This window comes from Corvus hawaiiensis, chromosome 11 (assembly GCF_020740725.1).
Source record: "Corvus hawaiiensis isolate bCorHaw1 chromosome 11, bCorHaw1.pri.cur, whole genome shotgun sequence".
NCBI lineage: Eukaryota > Metazoa > Chordata > Aves > Passeriformes > Corvidae > Corvus > Corvus hawaiiensis.
The window spans coordinates 4504220-4521008 of NC_063223.1; the positions used below are offsets into that span (position 1 = coordinate 4504220).

General features: G+C 48.8%; 1 long non-coding RNA gene across 7 annotated transcripts in view; it reads left to right on the forward strand.

The window, feature by feature from the left end:
* LOC125331760 overlaps positions 1-16789 on the forward strand; it is a 57801-nt gene that overhangs the window by 27947 nt on the left and 13065 nt on the right. For all 7 annotated transcript variants that reach the window (XR_007206177.1, XR_007206178.1, XR_007206176.1 and 4 more), the window contains 4 exons: positions 2388-2567; positions 8244-8441; positions 14281-14349; positions 14719-14788. This is a non-coding gene — a long non-coding RNA (uncharacterized LOC125331760). The remainder of the gene's footprint in view (positions 1-2387; positions 2568-8243; positions 8442-14280; positions 14350-14718; positions 14789-16789) is intronic.

Sequence of the window (16789 nt, forward strand, 5' to 3'; positions counted from 1 at the left end):
GGGAGGGGGTTGTGCTGATCCTGCTGGGTTTGGATGTGGATGCTCTGCAGGACCAGGTCTGGAGCCCAGCTGGTAGCACAGCTGAGCTTGGTGGGCTGGGGCAGGGAGACTCCCACGGTGGGGAAGGCCTTGGCTCCATAGGGAATCTGCTCCACCTGCAGATTTGCAGCTCAGGAATAGAGTCAGTGCCCTGCTGGCAATGCCAGCCCAGCCTGGCAGAGCCCAGTTCCTGGAGAGACCACGGACACTTTGTGCCAGAGGGAGCACGGCACAAAGCATTCCATGGAAAGCCATGGACAACCACAGTCCTACACTACCAAAAGACTGGAATTCAAAGCAGCAGAATGGTGTTTCCCTTTGTTACAATAATTTCAGTTCCAGGTGTGTAGATTTTTTTCCTAATTCTTCTCCACATCTGCACTCGGTGATTGCCAGGGATGAGAAATAGATTGGGTTTTCCACGGTGCTGTGCTCCAGGTCAGCTTGGAAACACGGGAGATGGCAGGTTAATGGCAGTTTAACACCAATTAACAGACCACTTTATAATAGATTAGCATTCGGAGTCTGTTCAATGGGTAATTACAATAATTAACTCTCGGAGCTTGCCTGCACTTGTGAACAGAAATTTGGTGCCTCTGTTTACTCTGGAGCAGGCCATGCAGGAGCAGGCATGGATCATTTGGAGTGCTGGAGCCAGGCAAGATGGCAAGGGCACTAAATTTGGGCTTGCTCTTGAAATGTGCTCGCAGGTGACATCCCCAGGTGGAGAGGACTCTATAAAGGACTATTTCAGCCCTGGCTGAGTGCAGCTGAGATTTAATGTGTTGCTGGGAGAGGCATCTGTGTTGCAGAACAGCCTCTGCATCCCTGGCCTTGCACAGGTGGATTTCCCACCTCCTTAGGCCACTTATTTTCAGCACTCAGAGCTGAAGTCAGACTCCCAAATAAATCCTATCCTGTTGGGAGCACTGATGGTGAGAAGAGTTTGGTAAGAAGCAGCTCCATCCTGATGCCCCAAAGAGCTCAACATCCAGCAGGATGGTGTCCTAAATTCTTTGGGAAAGCTCTGTTTGCTCTTGAATCCTTCAGGAAAGGCAGTGGTCACCTGTGGGGCTGGAATCAGGGCTTGGAGGTAGTAGGATGGATGTGCTGGCTCTGGGAATAGGTCTCTGCTCACATTGTCCTGCTGGGTTAGAGGCTGTAAAACCTCCTATGTAATTCTTGGGTTCCTGTTGAGTTGACGCATCTCATTTAATTTCACTGACCTTTTCTCTTAAATACTGTGAAATTAAATGAGAAGTGCTAAAGGTGAGCTCTAGTTGTGGTTATTTTTTAAATATTAGGCAGTGGGCAGAGCTAACTCAGCACATGTAGCCCATGTGGGTATTGTTTCACTCCTGCATTAATTAAATAAATTAAAAAAACCACTGGATCATGAGGTACCAGCCCTGGGGAGCAGATCCGAATCCCACTTCCTCTGGGGTGTGGATTTCTGTATCATCAGGAACCAGGATCTGCTCTGACAATGGGTAAAAAGAGGTTTAAAAGAAAAACTGGGGTTTTAAGGTAGAATTATATTGCTCCAATTGTGTGGCTGGACTTTTGTAATCCAGGCTGTTCCAGGGGCACAATGGGCCGGGCCAAAAGTAATTTTGGGAAAAAGAATTTGGCATAAAAATGGGAATAATTGGGAAAGCTGAAGAAGGGTTCAAAATCCCTCAGTCCAGGCAGAGAGCTGCTGCTCTGAGAAACCTCAGCCTTGTTCAGAAAATTAGAAATTTATTTCCTTTCAACATTTATAAGGAACTTCTTTTTCCTTCTCCTGCCTGTTCCAGGACCTTCAACAGAAGGGGAACCCTCTGCAGAGCCACTTCAAACACAAACAAATCCTGCAGGGCACTCTGGGGGTGTGGAGCAGCTGTTTGAGAGCACAGCTGCTCAATGGCCTCATTGTTACTCACTCGTGGCTCTTTGGAGCCAGCCTCTCTCCATGGTTGTATTAAAGAACATTTTCTATCCCTGAGGTGCCCTGGATGAGCTCGAGATGTCTGCAGCCCTCGGCATCACTCTGGTCCTGGGGAGGAGCTGCTGCTCCCTGGGACTCTGGGGTGTCTCCGATGGAGGAGGGGTTTGATGGGCTGGAAAAGGGGCCAATTTTAGCTGTTTTCAGCACAAATACAGATCTCTGGCACTGGGGTAATAAAGCAGTTAATGAAACAGGGAGGTCTTTGTGATGCATCAGCACTGGCCAAAGGAGTGAAAGCCAGGTCCTGGGTGCAGGGGAGCAAAGGCTGCAGAGGTGCCACAGGTCGGACATGAACCCTTACCAATAACCAGCAACCAATTAACCCTTCCCATTAATTTATGTGCTGCTGTCTGTGCCATAGATCAAATATTCCAGTGGGTTTGGGGTGCTGTCCCAGGAGGTGTAAAAGGAGGATGGATCTCAGACCTCTGAGCCCTTGCTGTGATGAAAAGCTGCAGACAAAGCTCTCCAACAAATGTCTTCATAATACTTAACATTCAATGGAGCAAAAGGAGAATAATGAGCACTGCAGCCATCCCAGGTTAGTAATTACCGCCGTCATTATTAATTTTCCAGAGCAATCTCGTCAAATGAGTCATTATTATCTCAATTCCTTAGCCAGGACTGATTGATTCTTTCTCCCTGTTGTGACTAATTCCATATAATGTCTGAGTACAATATAGAGCTATAGAGCCAGTGTAATTCTAATGCAGGATAATTTCAAATAACCAAATCCCTCGCCTTCAGCTCTGTTTGGATCTGATGCTTTATACTACTTAATTGAAATAAATACCCCAGTCCTGTCACTCCCTACTCTCCACAGCCACTGGAATTCCACTGGAGACAGGGATTCCTGTCGGCCTGGGACCTGCCCTGTGTGTGCCACTGTTGTATCTGTGCTGGCACGGAGCAGGAGCTTCACAGCACTCACAGGAGCAGCACGGTGTGGTCTGAAGGAAGCATTGATCATCCTCAGCACTTTCTAATGTTAATTTTGACCATTTTTTAAGGAAAGTTGTGTTGGTTTGTCTGTCTGTGCAGGTTTTTTTTGGAGAAGAGGCTAAAGGTGATGGGTTTTAGCTCTGTTCCATTATCTCTGTTTGCAGCTGAGTGTCAGCAGACCTGAGCATGAAGAAGTTCACTGCAAGACAAGGAGAGGGGTCTCTGTGGGGGTGGGAATGTGGTTCCTACCTCGCTGGCAAGGGTGAGGCAGAACAATTACCTTTCCTTTAGAGGAACTGGAAACCCACTCCTTGCATTTCCCTGGAGCTGGAGGGAAGGGAAGGAGGAGGAGACCGCAGTTATTTTACAACTTTGACCTTTTTGCCTCCCAGACTTCAAACACGATCAGACTGGAGAGGGAAAAGAGGAGGCTGCAAAGCCAGGAGGAGCAGCAGAGGGGCTGTCAGAGGAACCCTCAGCACTGGAACTTTTCTCCTTAGACCTGGAAGATGGGATGGTTTAGTCCTGAACAATGGGGAGGGGTGAGACACTCCCTGTCCCTGCTCTCAGCCTTGGCTGTGCCTCCCTGAAGCCAGCCCTTCCCCAGCAGCATCCTCGTGCCAGCAGGGACTGTGTCTGTGCTGACATTTAAGGATATTGGTGTAGGTTGCTCTGGGTTGGACTGGGGGAATTAAAAATATTGAATTGAACAGTAAGTAAAGGAGGATAGGTGATTGCCATCCAGCACTCCTTTATTTGTGGTTATTTTTTGAGGCAGTTCCACTTGAGTCCATTAGTGCTGAATTCAAAATTCCCTTCCATAGCCCCTGGAAGCAGAACTTGGCTGTGCCCCGAGAGCCTCTTCCCTGGTGGGTGTCAGGATCGAAATCCAGTGGGATTCTGTGCTGCAGCAGGGATTGATGTTGTCCATGGGACGCAGCTGGGGAACTGTCACATCCCCCCCCGGGGCCAGCCAGCCCTGTGCCATCACCTTCCCTAATGGGTGTGTCCTGTCCTGTTCCTCAAGGTGTAAAAATTCCATCATGTCCAGATTTTAATAGGAACACTCCATAATATTTGTGCCACCTTCTTGGAGGTGTGTCTCTGCTGTAAATTCCTGCTTTTTCTGATGTTCCTCCCTACGTTCAGCCAGCAAGAACAAACTGAGGTGGTAATTTTACCTATTACTTTTCTCATTTACACTAAAAATAACAGCCTGTTTATAGTTATTAATTAGATATTTACTAGGCTGGAGATGCTGAAATTAAAGCAAACCTTGAACTGATGGGAGGGTCCTTTTGGGCACGTGGAGCCCAGTGCTGCAGTCAGAGGTGGCACCTTCTGTTGGCCACAGATGAGCCCAGAGCTGGTGACACAGTTGGTGCCCCAGAGCAGGAGCTGACCTATGTCCAAACCCTTCCTGCATCCAGGGATGTGAACAGGTCAGCTGGAATCAGTGTAAAACATTCTGCTAAAGGATGTATTTACAGGAAAAACAAGCTCAGGTTTGTACTAACCTGACTTGGTACAAAAAAACCCCCCCAAGTTCTGGTATTACAACAATTTGAATATCAGTTAAAGTAAATGTAACTTCTCACATCCAACCAAGCTAGGAGATAAATCTCTGTGTTTTTATAATAAATGTTACTTTATGGCAATCACCATATGCTACCTCTGGTCCTGTTTGGAGTGTAAATCATAAAACGTGTGGATCCTAAAATGCTTTATTGTTTTTTTATGGCCACATACGGCTGCTGTTCCTTCCATTTGTGATTAATTTTTTTAATGGTTCCCCCTAGAACCTAAAAAATAATTAAAGCTAATGAATACTCTGCAGTGACAGTAAAGGAAGGAGCGTATTGCATCTCTTCTCACTCCCCAGATCTGATCAAAAGCAGGCTGGAGCTGTGAAGTTGTGACACTGACATTTTGTACTGAGCTGCCGACCACCTCCTGAGACCAAAGGATGATTTTGGGCAAGAGCAGGAATTAGAGTTTTCATTGTTTCCCAGCAATAGTGCTGAGAGGGTGGAATTAAAAGCAGTTGAAGTCACAATGTTTATTTCTTAGCGAATCCCTTTTAAAGAAATCAATCCAAGATGTGAAGGACTTTAAGACAGATTTTTCCCTTTGTCCTTGCCCCTGGATGCATGAAGTGAGAGATTCTATGAACTGGGGCTGGCCAAAATATTGGTTTCAACCCAGAACAGAGCACAGCCCCTTTTCCTTTCACAGCCTGAAAGCCACAGGTCTGTGTGTCCATCCAGGCTGGGGTGCCTGGCTCAGGGAGCTGCAGCTGCCCTGGCAGAGCCTCCCCAGTGCCATTAATGTCACCTGCCCTCCAAATCCAGAGCTGGGACCCTGCTGCCTCCCAGCCAGGGGTTTTATCTGCCCTCCAGAAACTCTTGAGTTTGATTTCATTATTTTTTCTCTCCAGTGCACTTGGGTGTTGAACTGCTGCGTGTTTTGCATGGGAGTACAGCCAGCTTTGAGCACTGCTTAAAAACCTTTAAAATTCACTTCTCAAAACTAATATTTATCTGTAAAGGCTGTAATTAGAGTGTGGGGGGTGTTATTGTGTGTGTATCTGCCTCTCTCTGGGCTTCCTGCAGCTCACAGCAGCTTTGAAATGAAACTTGAGGGGAATAATTGACAACCAAGGGCTGGACAGGGGTTAAAGTGTCAGTGCTGCAGGAGAAACCGCAAAGGTCCCGTTCTCTGGGGGACTGGCCAGGGCTGCAGCTGTGGGGACAGATGAAAAACAAACTCCCCAGGCAGCTCCTGGCATGGTGGCACCTCCTCCTTCATGGCTGGCTGGGAGCACACGGGGGCTGGAATTCACTGGGAAGTTTCCATGTCTGCTTTTCAGGCCATGAGTGACACTGGCTGCTCCTTCTCTTCCTCCTTCTCTTCCTCCTTCTCTTCCTCCTTCTCTTCCTCCTTCTCTTCCTCCTTCTCCTCCTCCTTCTCCTCCTCCTTCTCCTCCTCCTTCTCCTCCTCCTCCTCCTCCTCCTCCTTCTCCTCCTCCTTCTCCTCCTCCTTCTCCTCCTCCTTCTCCTCCTCCTCCTCCTCCTCCTCCTCCTCCTCCTCCTCCTCCTCCTCCTCCTCCTTCTCCTCCTCCTCCTTCCTTCTCTTCCTTCTCCTCCTTCTCCTCCTTCTCCTCTGTTGCACCTTCAACCTGTCTGCCCTCCCAACTTCATGGCCAGCTACCAGTTACATCAATAAATAATTTTCTTCTAGAACAGCTTTAATTACAAAACAAGCAAATAAAGGATAATTAAGATTTACCATCATCTGCAGAACTGGTGGGAGAATAAGTTGCCTTGTAGCTAAGTCACTGCTAGAGCCCTAAAATGGAATCCCACCTTCTGAATTCCAGTTTGACATCTTAAGCTGGATACTCTGCTTCCATTTTATGCTTTATGTTGATTAATTTCTGGTTATAAGAGTTTTAACTGGTTAAGCCAACTTGTTTTGCAAGATGAAAGCAGAGCTTTAAGAAAGCACTTTTTAGTTTGGAAATACTGATTCCAAAGGGAGAACCATTTATAGTTAAAAACTGAAATGTATAAGAAAAAGGGTCACTGAAGTCAATGTCAAGGTGGTCAAACTTTGCTGTCCTGGCTCTTTTTAAAAAAAACTTTGATGACCATAAAGTTGCCATTTTCTGTAGTAGGTTCCCTGTGAGCTTTCCCCTGTAGAGTTGTACAGTATCATGAGCTAAAGTGAACCAAATTAAACTGTTGTGGCATATAAAAACAGCCAACAAAGGCAGGCAGCTTTTTTCCTGAGCCCCCTGAGATTTATTCTGACAGTTTGCAACTCGATGAAATGGATAATGGAAGTCCCTTGTCACAATAACTCAGCTTAAATGTATTGTTGGATTAATAGACTCAGTTATCCACTCTTCCAAGGAGAAAAATGACTTGTGGTTTCAGATCAGGCCCTCACTTGTGGCATCCCATCAAATTATCCAAACAGGCCAAATTCAAACTCCTGGCAGAAGCCAGGCACTCTATGAGTTGTGTCATGAAAATGAGTTTATTTATTTTTAATGATTTCCAGTTGCCATGGCAACAGCTGTGGGTGACACGCCGTGGTGGCCGTGAGTCCCCGGCTGGGTGCTGGAGTTGGGAAGTGGGACCCAGGGTGATGGATCCATGTCCCCTGCTCAGGGGCTTCTGCCTGGTGCCACCTCCCTCTGCAGCTGCAAATTCGGGGAGGGAGCCCATTGAGGATGTGATACACTTGTGGAAGGGCTGCAGGGCTGATTTCCTGTGCCGGGGATTGATGTGGGGAGTGGGAATCTACATCTGGTGGAAACAGCTCACTGCCTTTCCCTGGTGCTTGTGGAGCATTCCGTGTGATTTACCACTCCCACACCTCTGGGAAGGCTCTCCCTGGCCTCTCATTCCAGAGAGAAGGCACACTGGCCATGTCATTCCTACCTCTCCTGTCCTTGCACTAAATAACCTCCCTCTTTGCAAGGTCATGGCTTGGTTCAGTCTTACATGAGCCAGACACAAAACCCTCACTGGCACAGGGTGCCCAGAGCAGCTGGGGCTGCCCCTGGATGATCCCTGGCAGTGCCCAAGGCCAGGCTGGACATTGGGGCTTGGAGCAGCCTGGGACAGTGGAAGGTGTCCCTGCCATGGCAGGGGTGGCACTGGATGGGCTCTGAGGTCCCTCCCAACCCAAGCCATTCCAGGATTTGTGTGCAGGGCACTCAGGGGCTCCCTGGCCCAGCTGTCCCTCACTGCACCATGAACAGGCTGCATGGCTGCACTCCCACCTTTATATGGGGTTTTCAGTGGAGTTTTGACTCTGTTTTGTTCTCAAAGCCCCATGTGAATCCCCAGCCCCTCTGCCTGCCCCAGGGTCCCAAAGCAGCGGTTCATTAACGCAGGCGGGGTGAATTACCCTGGCTCACATCTGGAGAGGGGCAAGGGGCTGGGTTTAACAGCTGGAAAGCTGCTCTGGTGTGCCATCGCTGTCTGCTGGGTGTTTTGATCTGACAGAGCGTTGTGTGAGTGCGGCAGGGCTCCTTCCCCGGCCTCTCCGGGGGAATCCGTCTGTCAGGCTGCCGGGCTATGCAGAGTGAAATGTGGAATTTTGAAGTCTAAACCTCTGAGAGTTCACAGCACTCTGAGGCAGCAGTTTCCCTTCAAAGTCCCTCTCTGCCTGTGCTCAGCACCTCTTGTAATGTAGCACACGTTGCCTCCGCGGAAGTCAGAAGGTTTGCTTCCTAAAAATCTCATTTTCTCCTGTTAATTAGGCGTTTTTCCCAACGAGCCATGTGGGAGTCGATGGAGAAGGTGGGGATGTTGGCACAGCCTGGTCCCACGGATGCTGATTGATGAAACATCAGCTTTGAACACTGGATTTTCCTTCTGAAACATCGAATAAATAAGAGAGGTAGAAGAAGTGAGGGCAGGGAGCATATGTGGCATAGCTCCTTCCCCACCTTGCTCAGGTCAGTGGGGTTTCCACCTCAATATTCCCTTCTCTGTGATTTCTTTTAAGCCTGTTTTAATAAATGCCATCTGCTACCTGCCCCTAAACCTTGCTGAATTTAAGGGGCTGTCCCTGAGGGGATGAAATCGTGCCCAGCATGAACTCAGAGCCAGGCCACTCCTCTCCAGGTGCTGGTTGTCCCAAAACTTCTCCAGACAGAAAGGGGATGAAACACAACACAAATAAAAGTTCATCAAGAGAGATGTTTTGAACTAAAAAAGGGCAGATTTGGAGTAGTTAGAAGGAAGAAATTTTTTACAGTGAGGCTGGGCAGGCCCTGGCACAGGGTGCCCAGAGCAGCTGGGGCTGCCCCTGGATCCCTGGCAGTGCCCAAGGCCAGGCTGGACATTGGGGTTTGGAGCACCCAGACGAGACTTGGAGCACCTGGACAGATGGGTGTCCCTGCCCATGGCCTGCCTAGAAGGCCTGGCAGGGTTCTCCATGTGGCTGTGTGGAAATTGGAGCCCCCAGCACAAACGGTGATGGGAGCATTCACAGCACCCTCCCTGCAGCAGCAAAACTGCTGAGCACAGCACATCCCTGAAGCACAGGGAAGAGTTTTATTTTAAACTGTGACCATGAAACAGGAAAAAGCTTCTGCCTTTTGATTTTTGCCTTTAACATGTTAAAATAGAGGCACCTGCTGCCTGCTGGGCTCATTAAATATGTCTTTTTATTTTCATAAATCACCACGGTAGAATTTGAATTATTTACTCAGTAAACTCGAGGCTACATTCATTTACGTTCTCCAAGGTTTTTGTGCATTAGCTTTGGAGCCTTTTTCTTCCCACCTTTTGTTCAGTGCCCACCTTGGCTTCCTGAGCAGGATCCCTCCCCTTGGTGACTGCAGGGGTTTCATGAACTTCAAAAGCAGCCTGAAATGTCAGGCTCACGCAGCCCTTGTGCTGCTGCTGAATTATGGATCAGAATACAGCACATCAAACACTCCAAATTATTCACTTGTGGGTCTTTGCTTGGTAAAGCACTAAAAATCCTGCATTTCTCCTTTGCTGAGATGTGGGGTGGTTGTTTTACATGCTCCAGAGTAATGTTAGCAGGGGTGTGGGGGGATGTGGAATATTTTTTTGAAGCGAAGCACTTCAATCAAAGCTTCATTCTACTGTAAACCCAATTAGCTCCAGTCTGCCAAGTCAGCTCGACTGTCTGCAAGAACGTGTGTAAGGCTATGAATAATTGCTAAACTCGGGTTTCATTCTATCTAGGAAATGCCACGAGGCTTTTGTCACCCCCAGATCAACCCCCTGCTCTTGCCTCTGAGGTTCCAGCTGAAGACACACGTTCAGAACCCATAAATGTGTTTGCACAGGGCTGTGTGTGTGGAGAGGCTGGGTGAGGAGGCACTGCTGGCTTTGCTCTGGAGCAGAACCTGGATCCTGGGCTCCCCAAACACTCAGGGATGGTTGAGCTGTTGACGGATGAGCTGTGGTGGGGGCAGGATGAGAGGTTACGTGGCTGTGCTGCACAGGGCTGCAGAACAAGCCCATTTCTGTAGGAAAACACTCGCTGTGCCCTGTGCCCTCCAGGAGGAAGGGTTGGAAAATGAAATGCTACAACAAAACGTGTGGAAAATGGGTCACCTACTTTGGGTGAGGAAGTGCACAGGGTGTTCAGCTGAATTTAAGGTGCCACATGCTGCTTTCTGTCTGTTTGGATGCGGTTCCACAGCTGGCATGGTGCCACGGGGGAATATTGGGCTGTGCTGGGCGATCAGAGCCCTGGCTGGGGGCACTCAGGGGACTGGGCTCTTTGGGATCCTGTCAGTGTTTTCTCCCAGGTCATGAGGGACAGGAGGAGAGGAAACGGCCTCATGTTGTGCCAGGGGAGGTTTAGATGGGGTATTAGGGGAAATTTCTTCATGGAAAGAGTTGTCAGGCATTGGAACAGGGAACTGGTGGAGTCACCATCCTTGGAAGTGTTTAAAGAAACCTGAATGTGGCACTTGAGGAAGTTGTTTGGTGGTGAATGTGGTGCTGCTGGGTTGATGGACCTGATGACCTCAGGAGTCTTTTCCAGCCTGGATGACGCTGTGATGACACCAGAGGTGTTCCTGAGACTCAGCTGCGTGACCCACCCAACCCCACACAGGAGAGGTGGGACATGGAATTGCCGCCAGGGTTCCTTCCAGCCCTGAGGAATGTTCTGTCCCTCCTCTTGCTTTTGGCCAGCTGGCAAACACAGGCTGCATTTCTTGAGGTGAGACAGGGTGTGACTTTTGGTTGGTTCCAGCAGGACACCCCTTCCCCAGCTGCAGTGGGTTTTTCCTTCGACATTTACTTGTCTTTCTATCACGCATGCAAAATATCCCTATTTTCCCCTTTCCATCTGTAGAGCACCTCAAAAGTTGTCATGGGGGTGACTCACCCATCTCACTCACCTCAAGTTTGATGGCCTGTGATTCCTGCTAACGTCCCTCAAGGATGGCCGTGTTCCAGTGACATCCTGAAGACTCTCCCACTGCTTTCTTCCCAAAAATTTACTTTTAAATTCATTTTCCTTGAAGCCTAAGGTCCACCAAGTGATATAATGGCCGTTGGTGAGATGTGTGACGAGTTTGACACTTCAGGGAAATTTCAAAACATCAGGGATGTTTCGCAAGATTTTTATCAGTTCGGTGTTAAATGCTGTGTATTTACACTGACACACACATTTAGGCAGGGGTTTTATTTCCCCCAGATATGGCACTGTATAAAGTATCACTGCAAGACCACTTTGTCTTTTGTAATGTCTGCCAAAAATAATGTTTGAAAAACGGAAAAACTTTGATATGAAAATATTTTTCCTACAGGGGAAGAAGTGATTTTGGCTGACTTTATGACAGCAGGTACATAAGCGAACGCCTGTTTTGACAAGCATGACCCAAGCTGCACGAGGTGGGAGTGCCAGTGTGATTCCCAGCAGCAGCAGTGGGTGCCACGCTGGGTTGGTGCCACGCTGGGTTGGTGCCACGCTGGGTTGTGACACTCCGGCTCCCCCTTCCCTCGGGAGTGATGCTGGTGTTGATCCCCCGTACACGGCGAGCTGCCAGCAGCTCCCTCCCCACTTACTCCGTGCGGGCGTGGCACTGAGGAGCAGGTGACACCTGAGAATAGAACATTATCAGCAGTGAGAGGGTTCGTCTCTTGAAATAGAAGCCGCGTCTGGAGAGCTGCAAGACTCCCAGACACTGTGAAATCTAGAGGGAGATTTTAATCTTAGCTCGTGCTGTGGGATAATCTAAAAAACACATGCACGGCCCAGTTCTTTTGAAAAATGTATTGAAGTGATCACTGCTGCTCCTAAATCTGGGTGTGAACAGCAACAGAGCCCAGGCAGAGTGGGTGGCTCTCTGGGGACTCTTCAAGCAGTGTGAAGCACCACACAGCGCATGGGAGTGGAGGGACAGCCCTCGGAAACACAAGGAGTTGCCACTACTACTGGTATTAACTAGGTGCAAGAGAAGTTTTGCTTCCATTTATTTTAACTTCTGGCTGATTATGGAGTCTCTGTGTGCAAACTCCACGGATCTCAGCCGGGATGTTCAGGACACATCCAGGGCTGCCTGTTCAGAGCTATGCCAGAGGTCCTGCTCCTCTGCAAAGCCAGGAGAGGGGCTCCAGCTCCTGCAGCAGCTTCCTGAGGCCTTTGACTTATTTTCTGTTTGTATGGCACTGCTTAGGGGGAGTTTTTATAATGCTTTGCAATTAAAAGGACACTTGGAGCCTAATTCAGGCTGGGTTTTGTGACGGGAACTGAATTTAATGCACTTAGTGCTCTGTGACTGAAGACAACTCTGGAATGGGAGAACATGTGGAAAGTATTTCAGAAGATCTGTATGTACAAAAACATAGGGTGCTTTAAATGCAGTTAGGGGGTCCAGCTCAAGGTTCTGCTGAAGCTCATTCGAGTGTGGCAGCTGGAAGTGATCCTGCAGCCAGGGGCTGCAGGGGGCTCAGTGGAGAAGCCCCTGCCCTGCCCCTGTCCCAGAGTATCCCAGGAGCAGGGAGCAGACAGGCTCCTGCAAGGAATGCCAGGCTCTCCTCAGATGGATTTTGCAGCATTTGATATGATCAATACATGGAGCATTGTTTGTTGGGCTGGAAACAGGAGCTGGAGCAGGGGGAGCAGGGCACAGGCAGCCCTGGGTTTGTGCACAGGAATTCTGGCAGCTGGGCTGGCACTTGTGGCCAAATGAAGCGTGGTTTTCACTTCATGTGGCTGCTGAGGCAGAGCTGTGATTTTGGGGTCCATCAGGAGCCATGTGGGGGTTCTCTGCAGGGTGCAGAACCTGCGGGTGGTGCTCCAGGCTTTGGCTGCAGCATCCCTGCCCCTTTGGGAGGCAGAGCTGCTGTGGGGCCACATAAATGGGGACAAGGTGGAGCTCTTGGAGAGCCTTTGGGAGCATGGCAGTGGTGCCAGGGCTGCTGGCTCTGCAGGAACTGAGTCCTCAGTGCTCCAGGCTGGCCAGGCCTGGCCCTGCTGTCCCCAGGCTATCCAAGGGGAACGGGCACGCCGTGGCCACTCATCACTTTTAATGGCTCCACTCCACTGCAGCTTAGAGCCAATTAATTTTATGAATCCTATTTGTAGCTCCTGTTCCTCCTTATATAATCCTCATTTGTTTCAAATGAGCAGAGAGTGTGCCCCTGAGATTCTAAACATACCTCTTTATTAGTTCAAACAGAAACTGTTACCTACAGAAGCTAAACTTAGCACTAATGTATGAAATGAGATGAAGAGTTCCTTTTAAATCCCCTACCAGGTATTAGATAACAGGGACTGTGCTGGGAGGGGGAGCAGGGGACTGCAGCGTGCTGGGAACAGCACTTTATGGTCTATTGTATTTATTTCGCCAGGAAGAAATAGCTTAAACCCCAAAAAGGCAGGCAGTGGGTGGGTGGGTGGCTGCACAGCTATAAGTCCCTGTGCCCCAGAACGTCACACACACCAAGGCTGGCCTCCCTCTGCCCTCATGAGAGGCTCAGAGAGTGTCTCAGGAGCAGTTTCACAGCTGAAAACCCCATCTGAATGGTCTTTACCCCTGCCTTGCCACACGCCCCAGTGTCTCATGCTGCTGAGCTCGCTGGATGCCCCGGCTGGGCTATCGGTCTCCCATCTCCAAGATTCCCTTCACGGCCTTGGGGTTCATCTCCCAAGGATATTCCTGTACAACCTGAAGCGTGAGAGAACCCAGACTGTTTAAGGTATGGAAGATTTTAATGAGCCAAGCTGGAAAATGTTCAGCTTTTCTAGCAAGAACAAAGTTAGAGAGTGCGAGGAGGAGGGAGAGGGAGCAGCCACGGCAGAGTCCAGGGAATTCTGGCTTCGCTGTGTTGCAGCTGTGGCACCCTCCAAAATCAACATGCATCACTCCTGCCACAGGGTGACAGATTGCTTGGACATCTCAGCAGGATTTTTCTCCAAATTGCAACTCCTGAAAGGCCTGGATTCAGCCAAGTTCATTTTCTGTGCCATACCCAGAAAGGAGGAAGAGCAGAGGTTCTCCAGTGGGATTTCTGCACTGGGAGAAGCAGGGCTGGGAAGACTTGGGGGTGTGGGAGAGCTGGGACTGCCCCAGGCACAGGTTTGGAGGAAGGGGCTTTTTTCGAGGTTTTTGGGGATGTATTCAGCAAGGTAATTTTTACCCTTCACCAGCCCAATCTATGCGTGTCAAAGGCAAATTCCCGACTTCCATGAACAGCTCGTCCTGCAAAAGCTGTTACTTGAATTAAGCTGCAGGAGTGTAGATGAGAAAAAAATTGCTTTTCCTCTGAGGATGTTTGTCAATTCCTCTCCATTAGGAGCCCAGCGCACTCCGAGGCAAAGATGAAAAGTGAGGATCAGATGAAAGGATGGGAATGATCACTCAGGTAACTCAGGGATGTGACACACGCTGTCACCATGGAGATCCCCCACCAGCTCTTCCCAGGCAGTGCTGGGAACACCAGGGGCACATTTGGCATCTCATTGCTCTGGGAATATTAAACCTGCCTGTGGAGTGATGCTCATCAGGCCTGGAATGGTTTGGGGTTAGTGGCAGCCATATCTTGATCAGAGGGTTGGGTATTATGATTTTGAACCCAGGGATTATCCCAGGTGTTCCCATGTGCAGTGGGCAAGCAGGGGGTGCAGTTCAGGTGTTCTGGGGTTTGTGGCTACTCAGAAAGCTGTGGGTTTGACTGCTGGATGAAGCAGGATAACTTTTGCTGTGGCTTACCCTACATTCCTTGTACTTTCAGGTATCTGTACACTGATTTTCCTGATCTCTGACTTGGAAAGCCTCTCTTCACTGCAGTACCTGCTCCCCAGGTGTGTGGACCCAGCCTTAACAAAGCTTTGACCCAAGAAATGCAATCAGATGTAGCTTTTTAGCTTGTCTTTACAATCTCCCACCAGTGCAGCTAGGAGTTGGATGGATCCAATCTCCGATGGATTCAGGTGCATTTCCTCCTTCTCCCATCACTTCAGGGTTGGCAGCAGAAAGGTGACCGTGGTTTTAAATGAAATCAAAATGTTGCTCTCATCCTCTTGTGTCCCTAAAACAGTTTAGTGCCACTGTAATTATTAGCATTCTCATTAAGAACAGTTTAGCTAAAAACCAACACACAAAGACGCAGTGACTTCATCAGGGCGATGCAAATCCAGATAAAGCAGGTTCCTAATTCACTTCCATGCTCTGAAATAAATCCTCAGAGCATCAATTACTGTATCTCTTGTAAAGCAATTACTATCAGCCTCCATTGCTCCCCTTTACACATTTTAATTTAATCATCATTTTTGCTTTAAAATACAGGGTAAGGAGTTTCACAGTTCCTCAGGAAGAACTAAAGCAGACAACAACAAAAAACCCCTGTAAAAGCAGAAATTACTTTCTTTTGTAATCAGGTTGATTAGACTCATGTATAATCATACACAGCAGGTGGGAAGATTAACATTTCACTAATTCCTAGTGGTCATTACTGCAAGGAAATTTAATCTGCAGAGTTCACAAGGATTGCAGTTGCATGCTGGTAAAGCTCATTTAAAAGACAGAGCAAAAACAACACAACTTTGTATTCTGGAATCCAGTTTTCCTCTGAACTCTTTTGGCCTGCAGGCAATACACATACACCAGGATCTTCTACTTAATTGAGAAATAGATTTGTATTGATCAGGCCCACTTAACAAGCACATTCAGACCTGTTCCTGCTCTCAGTTACTCGGGTGGGGGATGCAGGCAGACCCCAGAGGGTTGAGCTACCTGATAAAACAGATATTTTTACAGCAAATGCATTTTTCTGTGTGGGGGCTGCACCAGTACACAACACTGAGAGTGAGTTCTCATATTTGGATCAATTCAGAGTAATTCTGCTGAAGTTGAACAACTTATTAATTTCTTCCTATGAAAACAAAATGTGACATAATTATTGTGATCAGGTTCTGCTTCACTAACCTGGATGGGGATTACTCTAAAATAAAATGCCCAGCAGCTCAGTGAGCAGGTTCTGGTCATCTGCCACTCCTGCACCTCTGATCTCTGCACTCCTTATTTCCAGTTGCTCCCAGCAGGAGCCTTTCCAGCCACGTCCAGTGCTGCAGCTCAGGGTGGTCTGGGACTAAGCTGGGATTGCTTGAAGGGACAAGTTGGGGCTCTGCTTTTCACTTGTGTGGGGTCTGGCTGGGATTGAGCTGGTCTCTGTCTCCCACGAGGGAGATGAAAGGGCAGAAGGGAAGGCAGAGCTAAGCCTAAACTGGACAGGATTTCTGAGTGGGAGGTGGAAGCAGATCCCAGGGAAGCACGGCCTGATTCCTTGTGCTGCACCTCCTGCAGATGCCAAAGGCACAAACCCATCAGGAAGCTGGAGAAGGATGGGGAGGAAGAGTTCAAACTGGGCACATTGTGCTCAGTGTTGTGGATTTGGCTGGGAACTGGGAGCTATTCCCACAGATAACAACATCTCCCTGCAAATGAAGCAAGGGGTTATGTTCGATTGAACGTGATTGAAATCGCATCCCACAGACAAGCAGGGAGTGGGAAGGAGGGAGCCCTGAAGGAGCCCCCTCACTCCTGCCCTCCTGACGCTGGGCATGTCCCATCTTTGGGTTAAAAGGATGCCCAGGAGCCCCGTGGGGCTTCAGGGAGCACAAAGCCAACAGGACAGCGTCAAGGAGCTGACACTAACGAGGATAACAAAGTTAATGAGTCAACAACGAGGCAAGTTAGGCCATCGATACACACGGTAACAAGCACCCCTGAATCACCAGGGATCTGCTGCTGTAATGATGCTGATGTGAGAGCAATGGCCCTGAGCTATTTCAGACCACGTACAC